The 24239-nt window shown below is 37.2% G+C and overlaps 1 protein-coding gene across 4 annotated transcripts in view; it reads left to right on the top strand.

The window, feature by feature from the left end:
• The first annotated feature begins 7015 nt into the window (after window positions 1-7015).
• NAALADL2 (N-acetylated alpha-linked acidic dipeptidase like 2) overlaps window positions 7016-24239 on the top strand; it is a 1471888-nt gene continuing 1454664 nt past the window's right edge. For all 4 annotated transcript variants that reach the window (XM_062211686.1, XM_062211675.1, XM_062211678.1 and 1 more), the window contains exon 1: window positions 7016-7112. The gene's annotated coding sequence lies outside the window, so the exon portion shown is untranslated. The remainder of the gene's footprint in view (window positions 7113-24239) is intronic.

The following is a 24239-nucleotide window of genomic DNA, read 5'->3' as shown; positions in this document are numbered from 1 at the left end:
AAGGAGATTTTTCAATTTCAACATGTTTTCCAACTTTTTTTTTCTATATGGAAATTTTTGGTACACCAAATATAAAATATAATTTTGTGACATCAGTAGCCAAAAGGGTATGGACAGAGCTTGAAAGGAACAGAGATTTCACCTGTTATTAAAATTAGGCTGGTATAATTTCAAATAAGAGTGTTACATCTATAGGATGTTAAATATAATTCCCATGGTAACCATACAGAAAATAGTTACAGAGTATACATGTAAGGAAATGAGAAAGAAGTTTAAATGTTTCACTAAAAATAATAGAAACAAATAAGACAATGATGTAGGGAACTGGAGACAACAAAGCTATAAGGCACATAAAAAACAAATAGCAAAACGACAGAAGTAAGTTTATCCTTTTCAGTAATTAAGTGGAAATGGATGAAATTTTCTAATCAAAAGACAAAGACTGGCTGAATGGATAAAAAAACATGGCTCAACTAAATGTAGTCTATCAGAGACTCATTTTAGATCCCAAAACATAAATAGGTTGAAAGTATGGAAAAAGATATTCCATGCTAATAATAACCAAAAGACAGCAAGGATGGCTATACTCATATCAGACAAAATAGACTTCAAATCAAAAACTGCATGAGACAAATATGGATATCATATTAATAAAAAAATTCAATACAAGATATAACAATTATAAATATTTATACACCTAAAAAAGATAATCAAATAAAAGAGGCAAAACAGAATTTAAGGGAGAAATACATTATTCTACAATAGTTGAAGACACCTGTACCCCAATCTCAGTAATGGATGGCACAACTAGATGGAATAAGGTAGCAGAAGACTTAACAAGATAAACCAATCAGATCGAACAGCCATAAATGGATCATTCCACTCAACAAGAATACAATAATATACAATAATACTCTTTTCAACTGTACATGGAACATTGTCCAGGATAAATCATAGACTGGGCCATAAAATAAGAGTCACTAGATTTAAAAAGGTAGATATTACACAAGGTATCTTCTCCAACCACAACAGAGTAGTAGAATTATTAACATTAGAAAAATGGAGGAAAATTACAGAATGATGGAAATTAAACACAAATAACAAATGAATCAAAGAAGAATTCACAAAATAAATCTGAAAAACTTAGAAATGAATGAAAATGAAAATGAAAATACTATACACCAAAACTTTCGGGATACAAAAAATTCAGTGCTAAGGTAGAAATTTTATATCTATAAATACTTTTTAAAAAAGATTATTTATTTGAAAGGCAGAGTTACAGAGAGGCAGAGGCAGAGGGATAGAGAGGTCTTCCACCTACAGCTTCACTCCTCAAAAAGCCACAAAGGCCAGAACTGAGCCAATCAAAGCCAGGAGCTAGGAGCTTCTTCCAGGTTTCCTACTCTGGTGCAGGGATGTATGCACTTGGGCCATCTTCTACTACTCTCTGAGGCCATGGCTGAGAGCTGGATAGGAAGTGGTGAGCCAATGGCATCCATATGGGATTGCTAGCACTGCAGGTGGTGGCTTTACCAGCTAAGCCACAGTGCTGGCTCCCTCTATAAATACTTTAAGTTCTCAAATCAGCAACTTAACTTAGCAATTTAAGAAACTAGAAAATACAGGGGAAAAAGTTTATGGCATTGGATTTGGCAATGATTTATTGGGTGTGACATCAAAGGCATAGGCAGCAAAAGAAAAAACAGACAATTTGGACTTCATTAACATTATAAAGTTTTATGCATCAAAAGGCTATAAGCAGACTAAAAAGGGAAGTCACAGAATGAGAGAAAACATTTGTAAATCATATAAGAGCTTGATATTTGTAATATAATGAGAACTCCTAAAATACAATAACAGCTCAATTCAAATATGAACTCAGTACTTGAATAGACATTTCTCCAAAGAAGATGTACAAATGGCCAATATGCACATGTAAAGATGCTCAACAAGAATAATCATTAGGGAAATGCAAATTAGACTATAGATGAGATACCACCACCCATCTGTCAGAGCTCAGAATACAACACACCAAAGTGTGGCATCTTGGCATGCAGAGTGCTTTGAACTGAACAGCATTGGAATGATCTCAAAAGCAAAATCTCTTTTCTCCCAACTCCTTTTTCCTCCCCAAAGCATTTCAAAACAATCAGAATTCCTCTTTTGGCAGGTCACGAAATTGGAACTTTTCCCAAAAGCAAGCTATAAAGTCTAGAAAAATTATTCTCTCCCTTTTCCCTTGAATAACTTCATTCCAGTGGGGTCCCACACTGTGCCTGGGAAGAAGGAATGCTACATGGAGGGACCAAGAATTTGAACACACCGGCTAGCCCCCTGTTTATTACTATGCGATCATATTCCTTTTCACCAATCACGTTTCCACACAGCTGCCAATCTTCATTGAGCCTAAGCATAAAAATGGACAGTTTTCCTGGACTTTGGGCTTTTCATCCTGTGTCTCCTGTGTCAAAAACATTGACAACATGATTTTTCAATGCTTTTCTCTCTCTCTCTCTCTCTTTTTTTTTTTATTTTTGACAGGCAGAGTAGACAGAGAGAGAGACAGAGAGAAAGGTCTTCCTTTTCCGTTGGTTCACCCCCCAATGGCCACTGCAGCTGGCACACCACGCTGATCCGAAGGCAGGAGCCAAGTGCTTCTCCTGGTTTCCCATGCAGGTGCAGGGCCCAAGCACTCGGGCCATCTTCCACTGCCTTCCCGGGCCACAGCAGAGAGCTGGACTGGAAGAGGAGCAACCGGGACAGAATCTGGAGCCCTGACTGGGACTAGAACCTGGGGTGCTGGCGCCACAGGCAGAAGATTAGCTAAGTGAGCCGTGGCGTCGGCCACGTGCTTTTCTCTTGATAATATGCCTTTTGTTATAGAAATGTTAGCCATGACCCTTATGTTGGCTGAGGAGAGATACATTTTTTCTCCCCCCATAAACCCATCAGGATGGTCACTATCTGAAAAGCAGAAAACAAGAATTGGGGAGAATGTGTAGTAACTAGGACTCTTTTCACTGTTGGTGGAAACATAAAATGATGCAGCTAATGTAGAAAACATTGTAAGTAAGAACATTCCTCAAAAAATCAAAAATAACATTGCTATATGATCTAGCAATTCTCTAAACATACACCCCAAGAAATTGAAAGAATATATATTCATGTTCATAGCAGTATTATTCACAATAACTAAAATTCAGAAGCCATTCAAGCATTCATTGAAGGATGAATGGATAAACTAAATATATATACAAGGGCTGTACAAGGTATCTTCAAAATGGTCATAGAAATTACATATTGTGAACAAACTATGCTTGCATCTCAACAATATTTTGCACCAAAAAACCCCCTTATCTTTCAATTTTATTTTTTCATGAACTCTTTGAAGTGCTCTTGTTCATACAGTGAACTATTATTCAGATTTAACAAGGAAGAAAATTCTGACAATCAGCTACAACTTTGATGAAACTTGAGGACATTATTCTAAGTCAAATAAGTCAGTCACCAAAAGTACTTCATGACTTACAGGAGGTTCTTACAGTGGTTAAAATCATGGGGACAGAAAGGAGAATGGTGGTTGCTGGGGATTGGAGTTTGCGGAAAATGGAGAGTTAATTATTTAGTGGGTACAGAGTTTCAGTTTTATAAGATGAAAGAAGTTGCAGAGATGGATGGTGGTGATGAATGCATACCAATTGTGAAGGTATTTAATATAATAAACTATATATTAAAATTGTTATGATTATGAACTCTTTCTTTACCAAAAGTAAAAAAAAATATTAGAATTCTTTTAATAATTGTTTTTATAATTTTAATTACCCCCAAATTCAGTTTTTTCCAAAAATGAAAACCATAAAGTGACCATTCTTTTTTTAAAAATATTTACTAAAGAGAGAGATAGAGAAACACAAAATAGAGACAGAGAGACAGAAAGAGAGACAGAGACATAGAGAATCTTCTGATTTACTCTCCAAATATTTGCAATGGGCAGTGCCTGGTGGGGCTAAAGCTGGAAGCTGGGAATGAAATCCAGGTTTTCCAAATGGGTAGCAGGAACCCATTTATTTAAACCATCACTACAAACCCCCAGTGTCTACACTGGCAGGAAGCTAGATTCAGAAGTTGGAGCCAGGAACTGAACCCAGGTATGATTTTCACTGCTAAATTAAATGTCAAATGCTTACCCCTAAAGTGACCATTGTTAAATCTACTTTAAGTGTTTAAAAAGGTGAGAGTGCTGAGTATATGAATAGGTTCAAGTAGTTGTCTTGCAAAATATGTTTAACAGATTTCATAATTCATGGACCTGTGCGTAGTTCACAGGGAAGAATAAGTACCTACATCTCCAGACCTGCCTTCTTTACTGAGCAGGATTATATAGCAATCTTGAAACAATGTTCTCAGCTAAAGCTTGAGGTTGGCTTGATTTATAAGATTCCTGAAATTAGTTTCCAAAAGTTAAATTTGCTGAGGCTATTTGGCTATTTAACTACTGCTACTTTCTATACAATGATTTAGCAACAGTAGTATTGTACCAAATGTTTGGAATGTGACAGGAAATCCTCACTACATTGAAGTTTTAGAAAGAATAATAGGGTCTTTTGACAATCTTTTTTCAATAGAAGCTTCTATTTGATTTTAGTAAATATATAATATTAATAGTAAATGAAAATTGTATTAGCAAACTGATCAGTAGTGTTAAAGGGACTTGTTATGTCATCAAGTTGAGATTTCATTGTAATGTGTATTCTATCTATAAAACACCTCTGGCAACTGATCTCTATATGCTTAAATTTTTAGTGATAATTAATGATGGATTTAATAGCTTTGCAAGAAAGTGGTTATTAGTCAAAATCCACTTTTGGAAAATTCATAACACAGTCAAAAACCCCAAGTCATGGCTCAGTTTACAGAATGTCCAAGTCCACCTGCAAAGTGTGTTTAAGGGGATTCAGGCAGGGCATTGGAGTGCTTAATGGGCACACAAAATCACGTGGTGGATTTTTGTTCTACTTAAGATGAATGGAATGTTCTCAGACCAAAGCGGTTCAAGCAACGTAAGCTTTTTATCGGATGTGTGCAGATTTTGGTTCCCAGCCTTAGTTTGAGTTGCCTATTTGTTTAAAGCAAGTGGCAAACATTCAGAATGAATGTAAAACACAGCCCAAAGTACAAAGGTTTCTCTCAGAAACATTTCCTAATCTCCATTGTCTGGGTCTTGGTTTTGTTTTCTTGCTCTTTTTATGTAAGGACTTCCATCAAGATTTTGTCTTTTGGTTTCCCATTAATAGAGGTTAATGAAAATCTGCTTCCTCATTGAAAGTTTAGCAAAATTGAAACAAAAAATGTAGGAATCCAACCTACTTACGTTTTTGCTTCTTCAAAAGTATCCTTCCATAAGATTTAGAAAGGGACCTCTAAGCCTTTTAACCTGTAGGAGATGGAGACCACTTAGAGAAATGCAAATCTTATAAAGGGTTTCTCTCTTCTCTTTTTCTTTCCATTTGAAGGGCTGAGTGGTGATGGTGGTTGTGGAGGTGGGAGGCATTCATTTTTCATTATCTGATAGAGCTTTCCTCTAGCCTGTGGTTCTTAACTAATGAAGGAAAAAAACTACTTCTGATTTCTTTTCCATTCTTTCTCTCCAGTCTTATGATTATTATTTTGTTTGTAAGACAAACAAAAGAAAGCCCCACTGATTTCACATCTTCCAGCTTACTCTCATTCTCATAAAAAAGTTTTTTTTTTTTAAGTTTTACCCTACTTAGTGAGGCTTAGCTAAAATTCCTTGCATTCCTTCATATTAATTAAAACCACCTTTTCTCAGGCAGTTCCAACTGTTACAAAAATACTAAAAGTAGATTAAAAGAAATATAGTGGAAGCAGAAACAAAGCAGAGGGAAAATCAAAGTGGAAGAAAGGATAACTGTCTTCATAAGCTTCAACGTAAGCTCAAGGTGAGTGAAGCCTCATAAATTAAGTAGCTACTTTGGCTATTCAAGTTTACTCCTCAAATCTTTATATTCAGACTCCCCCTTTTTTCTAAAATTTGACATAAGTACAGAAGGGAATACCACACCATTATTAAAACAAACCCGAGTGCATCCATCTGGCTCGCCTTGCAGGAATCCAGCCCACTAATTTTTGCTGGGGGTTTGATGACTCAACGCCTCAAGATGTAGCACAGGGAAGAATTTTCTCATTTTGCACAACTGCCAAATGTCATTCATTGGAGGGAAGGCTCCTCATTTGGGGCTCATTTTTAGAGTTGTTTATCTGTTGGTTCATTTAAAAAACCTCCCTCGGTGGATGGAGTTTGTGGTGAGTCTCTGATGAGCTAGGATACACACTCCTCTCAGCCCCCACAGTGCCTCAGAGTTTCGGCCAGGGAACCTCGCACTTTCCTTTCTTCCCTTGCTGAACTCTCCCCCTCCATCGCTTCCCCTCCCACTTCAGCACCGTCTCAGCGTCATTTATTCCCTGGAAACTACCTCCCCCCCCCCCCCCCCCATGCGCTGCTTGTTTACTCCACTTGAAAAACATCCTTGATTTATTTTTGTGTCTTCTTCCTTTTAAAACTGTTCCTCTAAGCTCCTTCTCACCACCCTCGTCTTTTGTTTTAAAATGATAATTAACGTTGGAGAAACAAAGACACAGAATTCAATTAACCTGCCCAAGTGATGAGGCTATGCCCAACAATCTGTCTCTGGAAGCAATACACTGAGAACATCTTTTCAACAAAGTATTTGTGAAATATATGCGGGCAGTCGACGAAAACAAGTCTTTCCATGGGGCAAGTTCTCAATTTTGTCCACTTGTAAAAAAAAAATTCTCTCGCAGTTCCGAACCTTCTGCAGTTTCGCACGGCTGCTCCAGGCCCCTCTCCCCACTTGCCCCGGCTAACGTGTCTCTCAGTATGACTCAGTCCGGCTCAGCCCAGCTCGCGCCTTGCCAAGCGCCTGACGCTCGCGGCGGAGGCGCCAGGGCCGCCGCTCGGGGGCGAGGGCTCGCGCCGAGGCTCGCGCCCGCTCCTCCCGCTTTACGGCTGCTGAAAACACGGCCCGGCCCGGCAGCCGTACCGCAGACGAGCCTGCGCCCGCGCCGCTCAGGTAATTGGAGTCTTTCTCTTTTGAAAGTTTTGCTCACACCGGCTCGGCGCTCTGAGGCGGCGCGGTCTTGGCGGAGCCCTCTGGGTCTCCTTGCCCCTCCCTCCTTCCCAGGCTGGCAAGGCTACGGCGTTGGCCTCACCCGTGCGCGGGTCGGGGCTCACGGGCGCCCGAGCGGCTACGGGGCGAGAGCGACCCCGCGGGGTGGTGCGCGGGGCACCGAGCTCGGCAGCCCCCGGGTCCACCCTGTGTGAAGAGTGCAGCCAGTAGCTTCCCAGTGCTGGCGCTGACACGTACACACACACACACACGCGCGCGCGCGCACAAGCAGGCACGCACCCGGCGCCTGTCGGGCAGCCCGAGGGGCGCCCTGGAGGGACTCAGGTAGACCCGAGCGGCTCAGCGGAACGAGCTTTGGGTGGCTCGCCCGGGAATGACTCCCTCGCCAGTGGAAGGCCCCCAAGATGACGCGCAGATTGGCTTTCCCTAGGAAGTTCACGACAGGCTGTTGATAACGCAGCTCGGGATTAGAGCCCACGCTGATTGCTACCCTAGTGTCTGCCTTCCTACCTCTTTAGTCCCACAGTTTTCATTGTTTCATAGTAGCTCCCCCTCTCTTTGGCCTCTTACACTCTACTTTTTCTTTCTTGTTATTGGGTATTTCATCCGTTGTGGTGTTCTGTGTTTTGTCCTCCACTGTTAGATTCACAAATACGCATGCAGTATCCTTTGCATTTCTCTTTTGTAGTCCTTAGCAGTTGTCTTTGCATATCAGGACCTACATCCTAACCATGAGTGTGGTGACTGCGGCTGGAATCATTGGACCGCATGCTCTGTTGCAGTTAGCTCTGCAGAACTAAGAAGGCAGATTTGTTAGAAACAATCTTAGAAACCTAGGTACCGTCATGGCCTCACTTTTGATGAACTACCTCTTTACAAGCATAAGCAGCTGGGACATGGGTTCCTGTAGTATTTACTCCCTTAAGTGCAGTTTAGTAACAGTTGCTGGTCAGTCCTGAGCTAGATCATGTGCTAACTGCTGACGGATTTAAACAAAAGAGGATCAATTTCTGTCCTTCAAAGAGTCCACATACAGGAGAAGGAACACTGTTGAACACTGGGAAGGAGGTACAAAGTGCTCTGGGAGAATGGGGGAGAAAAGGATTAAGAAAAGATTGAGTTTTAAATGGGTCTTTATGTTCCAGTTGGATTTTCCTCATGAGAATTCTTAATGCAAAAGGGGAGTTTTTTCATCCCACTTTCATCTTAAACTGCTCAGATTTTTCTCCTGTATAGTCATCAGTAATCACTGATCTCAAAACTGGCAAATATCAAAGTAACTCTTTTTGATAAGAATGGACTAACACATTCCTGGTTCTGTACAAACAGTACTGTAAACTTTTGTCATAGGTCCAAAAATGTGAAATGATACAATTTATTAGTTGCTTATGTGAAACATTGTCAGATTTATATAGAGAGCTCTGTACTTATTGGCTTATTCAACAAATAGCTATCCACTTACACTGTTGTTGGAATAAAACAGAGCTCACCTCTCCCATCTTGGAGTATACTTTCTAGTGGAGGAAGACAGTGTATATAATAAGCATTATATGTATATGTAGCAAATAACAAAAATAAGACAGTGGTAAAACATAAGAGTGTGTGTTACAATTTAAATGAGATGGTAGGGGAAGTCCTCAAGAGAAGGTGACATTTCAGTTGACCTGAATCAGATGAGGGATATAAATCAGGTGATACACGAGAGTTTAAGTGCAGAGAGGCCCTTCATATTAGTGTGTTTCAGGAATAAGCAAAGAAGCTTGTGTGGCTAGAAAAGTATGGAGGAGGTAGGAGAAGTAAGATATGTGGTCTTAGCCTTCACAGAGGCCTGATAGTACTATATGGTTCTAGTAAGTCATTGTAATTGTTACTTTTACTTGATGCTGTATGGGAAGCCAGTGGAGGTTTATCCAGAGAAATGAGATGATCTAACATATCTGTTTTCCACTATTGTTCTGGCTACTGTGTTAAAAAAGGACCTAAGGAATACAAGGATGTCATAATGCTCTATATGACTTGATGGCAGCTTAGACAGGGATGTTAGCTGTGGAGGTGATGAAAAGTTCAGATACTAGATATATTTTGAGGGAACAATACATAGCACTTGCTGAAAGATTGTTTATGGAGTGCAGGAACCAACAAAATCAAGGAGAACTCAATTGCCTAAACAACTACAAAGAGAGTTTCTGTTAAGTGAGATGGGGAAGGTAGCAGGAGATGATTTGGTAATGGGATTAAGAATTTGGATTTAGCCATGTTAAGTGTGGAATGGTAGGAGTCAAAGCTTGTTTGGGATGTGTTTGACAGAAAGAGAGAAACTGGAGAGAATGATTGTATCCATCTTTTGAAAGTTTTTATTGAAAAGTAAGAGATAGAAATGAGGCATTGTAGAACAATTTGATGTAAAGAGGGTTTTAAAGGTGTAGAAAGCAGAGGTATGTTTTTATGTTAATAAGAAAGCCAGTAGATATGGGAAAAGTCATGGTGTAAGAGAGAGGGGGGAGGAGTTTTCTTAACTAGATGAGAGAGGATAAATATGTATTGTAGAAGAGGTTATCTTGCTAGTATTATTTGCTGTTTATCCACAATATTAAGAGATACAGAAAAGTGTGGGCACGGATGAAGGCAGGAAATGTGGATGCACGCTTTAGATCACTTCTCCCTTCTCATTTTGTGTGTTACAGATAGTTGTAGCGCATGAGAAATTTGCAGGAGTTGTTGTTTTTCCTTCAGAGCAGGGGATATTTGATGAAGGAGTAGCATAAGCTTCTGAGAATTGCTTGAAACAAAATGCTGCGTGTTTTGTTCAGGAAAGAAGAGGGGGAATTCCATCCTTGAGTTCTGTTTGGGAGAAGACTTGAGAATAAAGTTGAGATTATACAATAGATGTTAGCTAAGGGAGAGGGAGGAAATAAGGCAAGCTGGATGATATGGGGAAATATGGGAAAGTCTCTGATGAGGAGGGTAAGAAGACTGACTCTTGCCTCTTGTGCAGTGGATACCTACAGTAAAGTTCTGAGGATATCATCATCATCATCAAAGACACCAAGCTAAGTGACACCACCTGGAAAACACTGTACTGCTGGTGGTGAATCTGATTATGGAGAGGTGGTATTAAATCTGGGAAGAGGTGTTACCTAAATGATATTTTAAAAATTAAGATTGGCAACATACAGACTAAAGAGAAAGGTAGCATTTTGGTAATATTGCTCCTGAATATTTAACAAATTGACAAGATGGAGAGAATCATTAGAATTGGAACTGATGACTTGTTTGAGATGACTTTTCTTTAGTCATTCAGGGGCCATTTGTTTGTTGAATCCTAATTATAAAACTGGGTCCTATTTGAAGTTTTGAAAGGTTGATGATAACCACTATAATAACCACATGATCTCTGCCCTCAATTTGCCATTTCTAGTAGATACAGGATATGAGAACATATGCACATATTTTGATACAGCTGATAAATGCCATGTGAAGAGTACTGAGTGCTCTGAGGTGGTGGTGGTTGTTTTTTAAATAAATTTTTTTCATTATGGAAATTATCAGACACTCAAAAGTAGTATAGTATAATGAACCCTAGTTTACTCATCTCCACTTAACATCCATCAATTTCTTCTGCTGTATATTGTGGGAGGGTAGCAAAAGGGAAGTTATTTCTATTGGTAGGCCAATAGAAATATTGGTCCCTCAGGCCAAGTGCAGCCTACTACTGATTTTTGCAAATAAAGTTTTATTGGAGCACATCTGCATATGGTAGTTTATTGTCTGTGACTGCATTTGCCACGGGCTATGTTATAGAGTTGAGAATTTGCAATAGACTGTATGGCCAGCAAGGACTAAATTATGTACTTTCTGGCACTTTACAAAATGTTTGCCAACCCTTATTCTACATGATTTCTGAGATTTGCTTAGTTCAATATGTTAGTCTATAGCTCACTCAAAATTCATAATTGTAGCGAATATTTTTTGAGCCCACATTATTCTTCAGTTTTGTACATAAAAACTCATTTAGTCCCTCCAAAAATCCTATCAGGTAGTTTCTGTTAGTTTTACAAAAGAAACTAAGGCATACAATTGAGAAGTTGCCTAATGTTTCTCTACAAGTAGTGGAGCCAGGCAGTCTGGTTTCAGCATCCATATACTTGCCCCTAATGCTACATTATCTTTGGATACATTGAAAGAATATACATAAATATAATCTTAGCAAATCAGAGAATCAGTGTTATTTATGTGCCGTTTTTCAGGAGTTTAGTTTATGACATTTTTTGTTCAAAAGATTAGGAGTTAGGGGCCCAGAGTTCTAGTTGAGTTCTGTCCTTGACTAATTTCTATGCCCAACACTTCCCAGGCAATCTGTTTTTTTTTTTTTTTCCCCTGAAAAGTGAGGAGATAGTTCAAGGTCATTTTTAGGCTTCCTATAGCACAAAACTATGATTGTGTGATTTTTATTTAAATAAATAGATGAGATGGGTACATTGGAGAACCAGGTAAGTTAAGGTCAAAATTTAAGCTCCTCTTTCCTCTCTACACACATAAAGTATAATATACAGGTATGTGAACATAGAGAAATTAGCATGCATAAATAATAGAACTTTAAAATTGATGTAGTTTATGAGTGGTTTATTAGAACCTAGAGTCAAATCTGTGTGCCAGTAGTTAAATAAGTTAGCTTGACAGTTTTGATTACATCCAAGTGTTAAAAGCCTCTTTTATCTGTCCTATGTTTGAATGTTTGCATTTGCGAGAATAGATCATTTTTTCCCCAAAGCCAAAAACATGTAGTTGTATAGGAAGTGAGTCTTGATGAATTCCTTGACCTCTTTGATCTAGCAGTGTGTCTCATGATTTCCTTGGCAAAATTTGATTCATTGCTCAATTTGTTTGCCAGTTAAAAGCACATAGTACACTTGAAATCAGGGTTGTTTGTTTTGCACTGTTGCATAGGATATTGATGTCAGACAGAAGATAATTTAATTGTTTTGACATTTTGATCTGAACAGCTCAGATAAGAAAGGTGACTTATTTTGCATAGAAAAGCAGTATTTTGAGTTCAGCCTATTTTCCCCCTACTTGTTTATAAATGTGGTTTTAGTTTTTAAAAAGTTAGATATTTTGTGATTTTTAAAAATTTTATTTGTTATATAATTTTCCTATGCTTCATTTATACAGATTTAGTAACATAGTGGCATTTTCCCTCTACACTCCCTCTCGCCCACCCTCTAACCCTTCCTTCACCACCCTCTTGGACTCCCACTCTTAATTTTTACAATGATCTCTTTTCAGTATACTTAATGATCACAATGGGAATTTATGCTTTTAATATTAATGATCAAAGTATTATTTCTTAGGAATATATTTCAGTCATGAAAAACTTTAGAAGTGCTTTCTATTCTAAAAAAAAACAGATAATGAAAATTTCATACTTTTATTTTCCTTTAATATAATGTCACAATTTTTTTTATATTACAGATGATATGTTTTAAAATCTTGACATGTAAAATAATTGACCTTTTAGTTTTTGGACTTTAATTTGTTGGTCCAGTATTATCTATTTGTTTCTTTTTTTAAAATTTATTTATTTATTTGAAAGGCAGAGCCAGAGAGAGAGAGAGAGAGAGAGAGAGAGAGAAAAGTCGGTCTTCCATCCGCTGGTTCACTCCCCAGATGGCCACAAAGGCCAGGAGCTATCAGCTTCTTCTGAGTCTCCCATGTGGGTGCAGGGGCCCAGGGACTTGGGCCATCCTCCACTGCTTCCCCAGGCCATAGCAGAGAGCTGGATTGGAAGTGGAACAGCTGGGACTTGTTATCATCAGATATTAAGATTATTAGCATTATCCATTTGCTCTGGTTTAACTTGCTTTCCTTGTATTTACTAAGAATGATTCTTAAATTGCAGGGATAATTTCCCTCTTTACTCTTTTTGTTTTCCTTTGGTATTGAGGCATGTTGATTTCTGAGCTTCATTCTTTTCCCCTCATTTTTTATTATTTAAAAAAGTATATATTTGTGTATTTATTTGAAGGGTAGAGAGAGAAAGCGATCTCAAACCTGTTGGTTCATACCTCAGATGTCTATAGCAGCTGGGACCACCAGGGGGAAGCCAGTAGCTAGTAACTCAATCTGGGCCTCTCATGTGGATGGCAAGGACCCAGCTACTTGAGCCATCACTGACTGCCTTTCTAGGGTGCACATTAGCAGGAAGTTGGAGTCGGGAGTGGAGCCAGGACTTGAACCCAGGCACATTGGCATAGGATGCACTCATCTCAAGCAGTATTTTAACTCATTGCACCAAATACCTACTCTAATTTTCAAGTTGTAGATATATAGGATTTTGCAAAAAATAGTATCAAGAGGTACTGTGTTCCTTTTATCCAGTTTTTCTCATTGATTGAGTCTTACTTAACTATAATACAGTATCAAAACTAGGAAATTTATATTGGTATAAAGTGTATGTAAAATTTCCTGCTGTTTTATCTCATGTATAATCAGAAACATGATTAAGATATATTACTGCAAAAATCTCTCTTGCTTCAAGGAGATACTAAAAGAATCAGAGGTATTTAATCTGGTGAAGGAATTATTCACTTGCTTATTTTAGTTTTTGAAGTTTTTGTGCAAGTGCTGGATTATTTTATATTTGAATATTGAAAGAGAAAGATGAAATAGTATGTTTAGAATTCAGGAGACCTTACATAGTTGTAATAGATAAAATAATTTGTAAAGAAGTTTTTGAAGGCTCAATCTTAAGTTATCTTCAAGATCCTTTGTTTTGGACGGTTAAACACTAATATACTTGAACAATAGGACCAGGTGATATCATTTTTCATACAGCTCTATAACCAGTCTTCATAATCATGAAAACTGAAAGGAGAAAATTATGGAGCATATTTTAAAAAAACCTTTTTGTTGAAGGTTCCAAGTACCCCCACAACCTTATATCTTCTGGTGGAGGAAAATAACATTTCTGTGTTCTTAAAAGCACTATTGATGACATTATGCCCCATTTAATTGTGCAGATTTTAGTATCTACAACAGATACTCACTTATTTTATCTAACCGCTATTATATGAGGATAATTATCTTATTAGTAGTGTGTGAGTAATTCTTTTTGTTAGAGTTTCTCAGAGCATTTTTAGGCAATTATGATCTGGGATGTTGGTCTCATGTTTTGTGATATGTAGAATGTCAATGTATTAAAGCATATTTTCCATATATCTTAGTTTTAACACCTTGCAAGATATTTTCACCTTTATTTATCTGAAAATTTATATTCTTTCTAAATTTCAACTATAGAAGCAATAAAAATAAAGTCTATTTGGGGGTTTGAAGAAACTTGTAATATTGAAATGTTGTTCTGTAATACTAGTAGCTGCTTCTCCATTTCTCTTTCCCTTTCTTTTTAGATTATCTGAAGAAGGCAAATAATTTCTGCCTCTTTTTGTTTTTACTCTGTTATATGAGTGTTCCTCCTAATATTGTTTTGTAGTGATATTTAAACTGTATTTCCAGATTGCTGTTGTCTTATTTATTTTTTCTTATCAAGGTTAAAATATGTATACATATATATATATATACAAATGTATACAAATATATATATGTATACATATATATATTTTAGGTTTATAGTTTTCTTCACTTGCTTTACTGATTTTGAATTGGGTACATAAGAATAGAAAGGGGCCGGCGCCCTGGCTCAACAGGCTAATCCTCCGCTTAGCGGCACCGGCACACCAGGTTCTAGTCCCAGTCGGGGCGCCGGATTCTGTCCCGGTTGCCCCTCTTCCAGGCCAGCTCTCTGCTGTGGCCAGGGAGTGCAGTGGAGGATGGCCCAAGTCCTTGGGCTCTGCACCCCATGGGAGACCAGGAGAAGCACCTGGCTCCTGCCTTCGGATCAGTGCGATGCGCCGGCCACGGCGGCCATTGGAGGGTGAACCAATGGCAAAGGAAGACCTTTTTCTCTGTCTCTCTCTCTCTCACTGTCCACTCTGTCTGTAAAAAAAAAAAAAAGAAAGAAAGAAAAAAAAAAGAATAGAAAGGCAGAGAATGAGCACATTCGTTTTCTCAGATAGCTTTTATTCTGTCCATGGGTAGAAAATTATATAAAGTTTTTCTCCCAGAATGCTTTCATTCACTCAGAATGAAAAAAGATTTAGTGGTTGTTAAATCTTAGACATTTTTAAAGGAATGAAAAACCAAAATTGTGGGGCTGGTGTGGTACAGCAAGTTAAGCTGCTGTGTGACATGCTGGCCACCCATTCTGGAGAGCCAGTTCAGGTCATGGCTGTTCTGCTTCTCATCCAGCTTCCTGCTAATGTACCTGGGAAAGCAGCAGGAGGTGGCTGAAGTATTTAGGTCCCTGCCACGGAGACCAGGATGAAGTTCCCACTTCCTGACATCTGATTTGCCCAGAACAGGCTGTTGTAGCCATTTGGAAAGTAAATCAGATCCCTTCCCACCCTTCCTCCCCACACCCCTCACTGTCTCACTCTCTCACTCTTCCTTTCAAATAAACACGTTTTAAAAAGACTTCTAAAATTGTGTATATGCAGAAAAGGTGACTTGGATTTTATTTTTAGCAGGGATAACATGATATGCTGCCTTCCTTTGTATCAACCTTATTTTTGGGATGCTGCTATGGATTCTGCAAGTACTGAGGGTTTAATTTATTGCTAATATTAGAGAAAATGACATTGGTGAGATTCATGTGACTCATCATCACCAGTTCTTCCCTTGAAGTTGCCTCGACTTCTTTGCTGCCTGCTGCATATCTATAAAAAAGCAGCTGTTCTTTTTATTTGCTCAGTACCAAATATAAAAATCTAATTATGTGATTTTTCATATCATTGTTATCAAAAATTCAATTTTAAAGAAAGCACAAAACTACATAATGGAAACTTGATGTGTTTGTATTATAATCTAGACATTTTCTTCGTATGTATCCAATTTGAACTCCTGTAAGCATTTCTGTGATAAAAAAAAAAAAATAAGCCATCACATTGTGTTCAGGACAAGTAGTTACAAAACCTGTGAATTCATGTTTGATGAAAAATGACTTAGTATTATATTAGTCTGTATTTCTGATTATTGAAAGACATCTCTGCTGTACTTTACATGCCTTCTTTCTGATTTAGCTAATTTTTTCGAGGTAGTGAAAACCAAGCCTTTACCAATTTGAGAACATTCATTTTGTTTATATAGCTCATCCTTCACTTTAGTATAAAGACACAAACAGCATCTTGAAATTAATAAAAATTATTCATTAATACATTGGTTATGGTGGTGGAAGAGTTAAGACAAATTAAGAGTGAAAACGGCTTTTTTTTTGGTATCTGTATTTTAGGACCTTGGTGATAGCACGTAAACCCTGCCACGATATCTTCTTTGTCTTTGTCTTGTACCTCATCTCTTCTCTGACATAGTAATTATGTGCTTGAAAACTTTTCATAATTTTACTTTATTTATAAAGTAACAATAGTATACTATATAAAGAATATTATAAGTATAAATTAAGGTGACATACTGGATATTAAATTATCCTGCATAGGTGAGTGTCTTTGAAGTTTATCACTAAGTTGCCACCTTAGTTCACCTGTGTTTTCCTCTCTCTGAGTGGAAAGGACTTTTCCCACTTCAGAAGGTTGTTTTTGTTATCAATTATAATGACATATTCAAAGTATCTAATACATGCCAAACATCTGATACATAATCAATGTTATTTCCCTTTTCTTTTCTTTCCTTTTCAACATTTTCTCATTCTTTGCAGTCTTGGGGTAATAGACTCAGTAAAAACAGATAGGGGCTCAGATGAAACCATTTCTATTCTCCATTCTTTGCAGTACCCCAAGGAGGGACAAGGGGATAAGTAAGGTAGGATTATAAATTCTTTGTCCATGTTAGTGAAGCGATTTCTTTGTGTGTGAAAGACTAGGGGAATGTTACAAGTTTCCATCCATCAACAGTTGTCTGTTATCTGATCATCTAATATTTCATCCTCTGTTTAATAATCTCAGGAGGTTGTTTCACTGCCTTCTGGATGAAGCTAAACTTCTTAGCCATCAGACAAGGCTGGTTGTAACTAGGCCTCTGTTAAAGATTCCAGCCTCATCTCCTGTCTCTTATTATAAATGTATATTTTGAACTAATTTCCCTCTCCTCACCCCAAATATCTTTTTATTCTCTCATCCTTGCACACATGTGACCCCTTTTCCTGGAATGCCTTTATCTCCTCTTCAAATAACAAATACCTACACATCTGATAAGAGCCATTTAAAATCTATTCATCTTTTTGTAAGTGCCCTCCTCCCAAGAACTAAATCACATTTGTTCTATTGTCAGTCTGTCTCCCGTTAATAGATACATGGCTGCCTTTATTAACACAAATTTCATTGTATCTTCATTGCTCCCCCCATCCCTCATGAGGCATTCATTCCTCATTTATCATCTTTTACAGTGTCTAGAGTGTGCTTAGAAAGTGAATTTATTGGGGCTGTCATTGTAGTGTAGAAGGTAAGGCTGTTGCCTGCAATGCCAGCATCCCATATAAGCACCAGTTTGGGTCTCTGCTGCTCAACTTCCTATCCAGCTTCTTGCTAATGGCTTGTGAAAAAAGAGCAGAAGATGGCACAAGTACTTGGGCCACTGCCACCTGTATGGGAGCCAGAGAAGAAGCTCCTGGCTCTTGCCTTTGTCCTGGCCCAGGCTTGGCCATTGTGGCCATTTTGAGAGTGTACCAGTGGATAGAAGAACTCTCTCCTCTCTCTCTCTCTCTCTCTCTCTCTCAGACTTTGAAATAAATAAATAAATCTTTTTAAAAAATGATTTTATCTTCATGACCAAATATCAATAACCTATGATGTTATATAGAAGCCACAATAAAAACTACTTCCTAATAATCCCTTCTCTTGTAAAAATGTATTGGCCCAAGTAAAGTATAGCATCAAGAACCTTCCAGGCACACTGAAGTTGCCTAGGTTAACAGGTAAGATTGATTGCGAAAGATGCAAGTTCATCTTCTATCATTCAGTTGCCTTTTTCCTGCTAAGGCAAAGTTGTTGTACTTAAAGTAGAAGATGGGTTAATAGATATAAAATGAAGATTTCCTGTACATTTAAAGTGTCTTAAATCAGCACATGGCGGGGCCGGTGCTGTGCCGCAGTTGGTTAACGCCCTGGCCTGAAGGGCCGGCATCCCATATGGGCACTAGTTCTAGTCACAGCTGCTCCTCTTCCGATCCAGCTCTCTGCTATGGCCTGGGAAAGCAGTGGAAGATGGCCCAAGTCCTTGGGCCCCTGCACCCATGTGGGAGATCTAGAAGAAGCTCCAGGCGCCTGGCTTCGGAATGGCACAGCTCCGGCCATTGCAGCCAATTGGGGAGTGAACCATTGGATGGAAGACCTCGCTCTGTCTCTCCTCTCTCTGTGTAACTCTGACTTTCAAATAAATAAATAAAAATCTTTAAAAAAAAAAAAGAATACCACATAGGGGCAGTTTTTGACCTGATTTGATTTGTTTTAAGTTTAGAAGGGAAGAAAGAAGATAGCACTTATGCCATGTGGTATGTGTATGTGTGAGATCTGGTCAGGGTTGGGGAGGGGCAACAGGCAGAGTAGGAGTAAGGAGTGCAATGAATCCTAGGGAGACAAAACGAGAAATCTGTTTCTAAATAGTCTCTAGAGGCTTGAAGTAAGAAGGTAAGGAAAACTTTGTGAGTATAGAAGTAGGAAACCTGAGATGATTATGTTATGCAATTGGAAGTAAACTTCTGTAGAAAGGAATGGTCAACAGAATTGGCATTGAACTTAATTATAAATGTTGTCACATGCAGATCACAGGAGTACTATCTCCTGGGCCCACACTTAGATCTTATGGCACGATGTTACACTGCAATGTAGATTTGGCATGAGGAAAAATGGAGAAGTGGGAAGATTAAGTCAGATGTCCATATTTTAACCCAAATAAAAATGGGATGTGTGGTTTGTAAAATGGTCTATGGACAAGTCCAGGAAATTAGGGATTTTTATAATTGATCCAAAATAACTAGAATCATTTTGGCCTATAACTTAGTTTGGCTCAGTTCAATCTATATGCTTGGATCAGCTATGTTTTGCTGGGAAAAGTAAAGAAAAACAAGATAGACCCTAATTTAATCATCACGGTGCTTAATTGGGGAAGTGATCAAAGAAAATTACTGTATAGTAAGAAGGGATAGATAGGAGTGTTTTATATATATAATATATATATAATATAAATATATAAATATTTGTATTTATATATTATATGCATACATTTATATGCAAATATATATTAAATATATCCATACTATATTATATATCATGTATTATATATAAACTATATAGTATATAATATATTAAATATATTATATATTAAATATATGCATATATGTATATATGCATATATGTATATATGTATATACATTGTTTCACAAAACTGTAAAAAATATTTATTTGAAAAGCAAAGAGGAATAGAGGTATCTTCCATCTGGTGGTTCACTCTCCAAATAGCTGCAATAGCCACATGTGGGTCAGGCTGAATAAGGAGCCTGGAACTCCATCATCATCTCACACGTGGGTGGCAGGGATCTAAGTACTTGTTCCATCTGCTTCTGCCTTCCCGAGTACATTAGATTAGAAGTAGAGGCAAGTTATAGTAGCTTTATGTGTCTTATTATACATCATATCACATCCTTCTTGGAAATATACAAATATCTAAATAAATATTCCATCCTCTGGTTCACTCCCCAAGTGGCCACAATGGCTAGGAATATTCCATGCTGAAGCCAGAGATCAGGAGCTTCTTCCAGGTCTCCCACGTGGGTGCAGAGACCCAAGGACCTGGGCCATATTTCACTGCTTTCCCAGTTGCGTTAGCAGGGAACTGGATCAGAAGTAGAGCATCTGAGACTTGAACTGGCTCCCACATGGGATGCCAGTGTCCCAGCTGGTAGCTTTACCTGCTATGCTGTAGTGCCGGCCCTACACATGAAGCTTTGACACACTTTTATTAATTCGTATTAATCTGACAGCCCTACTCAATTACTCAGAATTGCTCCCTAATTTAATATTTTGGTCAAGCCTCCATTATGCTGTTATGGAGCTACAAAGGCAATCAGTAACAAGTCAGCATTCTTCCAGGGTACAGGAGAACCTGAAGCAATGGACAGGAAAGTGGGAAGGTAAGTCAGAGGGCATGAACATTTCAGAGGAGGGGTTCCTATATTTTTTATAAAATTCCCACTGGTCTTTAAGAAAATAACAATATAAGAACCATGCAATTAGTTTTCTACTCTCTATTTTTATCATATCTGTTTTGCTCTCTTCAATAATGTTACTGAGAAAATAAGAAGTTGGTAATCCTTTATTAATCTTTATGTGTCTGCATGTGTGCACACATTATTCTTTACTGATCCATAAAGTCCAGAGGTGCCATTGATGCCCATCAGAATCTGCAGTGTTGTTTAGGGAAATGGTCCAGATGAGGCCTGTTAATACTTGATGATACATGAGAGACTAGCTGCCTAGAATGAGAGAGATGCTGTGAGACTTGTTTGTTTTGAAATGGAGGTGACTCCAGCTTTAGGATAGTGGGAAATTGGAGAAAATGAAAGTGAAGACCAACTTTGTTTATCTGGCTCTCTTATTGTCAGGTTTGCATGTGAAGCAAATGTGCAGTAGACAGTGATGTGGAAGAATGCCTTTGGGGATTCGGGGAGTCTGCACTTGGATTCATTCAGTAATCTTAGCTCAATTATAGTATCACTGAGGACTTCCCCCTCAAAATGGGAACTACAGATGCTGAGTTTTAAATTTTTTGAGGACCCTCAAATGAAGCTTACTATTGTAAGCTTCAATGATAGTTTCTTCACTTACGTGAAGTCTTTGAAAGGGGATTCAACTGAAGCTTTACAAAGTCTTATTACAGTTCCCAGTGACAGACCGCAATCTTGCCTTTTCATGTTTTCAAAACCACCTGCATGTAACATTTCATGTGCTCTGTAATTATGAAGTGAAGTGAAAAATATATTTAATTATTTTGGAAAATTGCCTAACATATTAATGGTTCACTGGCAACATTACTAAGATGAAAATAAAGCTTACTTTATAGATGATTTAACTTTATAGGAACATAAACTCATGCTATTGATGTATAATGAAAAAACTAATCAAACAAAAAACAATCTCCTTTCCCTTAATAAAACTCATAGTTTCCAACAAATGAGAGGATTGTTATAGAATACTTTAAGAGTTATTGCATCTGTAATCAAACATAGGAAGAACATACTAAATGTTATTTTAAAATTTTTCTTTTCATATCATATATACCTTAAATGTGTTTTCCTCTTGGATAAAGAAAAAAAATTCAAATTCAGTTTTATGTTTGGCTAGCTTTTCATTTCATTTATGAAAACTCTATGGAGAATGGAAGAATTTAGCATATTTTCCTATATGAAGACATTTGGATAGAAAAATCCAAGTTATACAAACCATAGGATATAGGGTTAAGACTTAGTTATTGTGTCATTAGCTAATATAAAGTACAAGGGGTAAATATCCATATTATATAAGGAACTTAAAACAACTCCAGTAAAAAACCCAATAACCCAATTAAAAATGGAAAGTTATATAAACAGACCTCTGAAAGTAAGACATCCAAATGGCCAACTGATACATAAAAAAATGTTCAGCATCAGTAATCATTAGGGAAATACAAATCAAAACCATAATGAGATACCACCTCACTCAAATTAGACTGGCTTATTAGACTGGCTTATTCTCAAAAAGACTAAAGATATCAAGTGTATCTTTAGCAAGGATGTTGAAAAAAATGGAACCCTTGCACAATATTTGTGGGAATTTAAATTAGTACAGCGTGTTGGAAAATAGTACAAAGAGTAATCAAAAAACTAAAAATAGAACTACCATATGATCCAGCAGTCCCATTCCTGGGCATATATCCAAGGGAAATAAAATCTGTCCAAGAGACAGCTGCACTCCCATGTTTCTTGCAGCAGTATTCACAATAACCAAGAAATGGAAACAAAAACTAAATATTACCCCAAGTATTCAAACATTGATCCATGGACAAAGAAAATGTGGTACATATGCATAATGGAATACTATGCAGCTGTAAAAAGGAAGGATGCAGTCTTGTAATTTGCAACATTAATGGAACTGGAGATATGAAGTGAAATAATGCAAGTACAGAAAGACAAGTATCACATGATCTCATTTATATTTGGGATCTTAAAAAAAAAACAATGATCTCATGGACATTAAAAATATAATGGTGGCTGCCAGAGGCTAGGGAGAGGAGTTAGAAGTGCTGGGTAAAGATTGGTTAGTAGGTACTGAGTTATAGTTAGCCAAGAGGGAGAATTTCTGAGTTCTGTTTCATGATAGAATTACTAAATATATCATACTGGATATTTCTCTATTTTTTAAAAAGTCTAGAAGATAAGGTTTGGTATGTTTTCAATGTTAAAAAAATGTTGAAGGAAGAAATAATTGAACACTGTACAATGTATACATGTATTGAAATATCACAAAGAATCCCGTAATATGTATAGTTTTATGTTAAAATAAAAATAAAAAGACTGTTACTCTGATTTATTGCATTAATTTCAAATACACTTTCAGAGAATATTTTCTATGAAAAAGAAACATGTTTATAAATACTTTTTTTCCAATCAAAATGACAGTCATTACAGAACGTTTGGAAAATATACAAGAATATAAAGAAATAAGAAAAACCTGTAACATCTACACAGAGATACCCTGTTAAAATTTTGGCATTTTCCTTTCTCCTGGCCTTTTTCCTTTTTCTTAACATTTTTGAAATCATAACACAGATAGTTAATATTCTGCTTTTTGTAAATACAGAGATCATTTTGAATATCACTTTAAACTTACAGTTCCAAGTGTTTGATGGCTGCTGTATAATAAAGCATCTGACTTGACCATAGTCAACTTTACTATTTCTCTGTTGTTGGATATTTAAATTGTTTACTCCAAAAAATCTTTAATGTAAGTTCTGTTGAGGCTTTCCTCTTCAATCGATAAGCCTATTTGAAAAGACTTAAGACTGGATTTTCCTTTCTTCCTTCTCTCAACCCAATTATGTACTAGCTAATTTCTGCAATATTCCTTACTATTCTTTGTATTCTGAAAACCTCCTTGTTCTTTACCACTGTGGTTCAGCTTACTTGTAATTGACACATTGGAATTGTTTGTAGGCCAAGTATATATGGCTCCTGTCATCAAGTTTCTGTGAACCTCAATAGGATGGTCTTTGCAGCTTGAGAGCTCTAAGTAGAATGTAGGGAATGAAATGCTCATTCACTGTAAAGCTTAATTTTTTTTCAATTATCAAACATTCTGCCTCAGTTTTATGCAAAAAGAAGCATTTTACACAAATATTAATACTGATGGCTGCGTGAATTAAATATTGATTTTTTATGTATAATTTAATTTTATTGCTTTTCAAAGCACAATAACAGCTTCTCAGTTTTATAAACATTCTTTTGGCTCTGTGGGTCATATCTGAGTTTAATAATTGTATTCTTATCAATAAAATTTATCACTTTATAGGAAAAGATGTGTTGAGGACAAGCCTATTGAACAAAAATGCTTGATCTTTAGTCCCCTTGTAGGCTTTGTGGATTTTTCCCTGGTTTAGCATCTTTTTATTTATATTGGAAAAACACTGTTACTTTGTGCAAAAGTAGATTGCTATTCAAAGTATTATGTATTTCTTTGGGAAACTTTCCTTAACATTCCTTTCCCCAAACTTTGTGGTAATTTATTTTGAAAATAAGTGTGAAATAAAATTTAATTAGATGTTGAAATTATTTCTGGGAAGAGTCACAAAATATGCTTATTAGGTAAGGTGTACACTTAACAAGATGCTTTTTCATAGCATAGGAATTTCTATAATATAGTTTTATTGTATACTTTAAAGAACTACGAATACCACCCTCTTCTCTGTTTCTTCCCCTCTCCTTGATGTGAGTGTGCACAGGTGCTCTTGTGTATGTAAGTTTCTTCTTCACAT

Source organism: Lepus europaeus, chromosome 2 (assembly GCF_033115175.1).
Source record: "Lepus europaeus isolate LE1 chromosome 2, mLepTim1.pri, whole genome shotgun sequence".
Taxonomy (NCBI): Eukaryota; Metazoa; Chordata; class Mammalia; order Lagomorpha; family Leporidae; genus Lepus; species Lepus europaeus.
The sequence above is the reverse complement of the archived record's forward strand: the minus strand, read 5'-3'. Positions and strand labels throughout refer to the sequence as shown.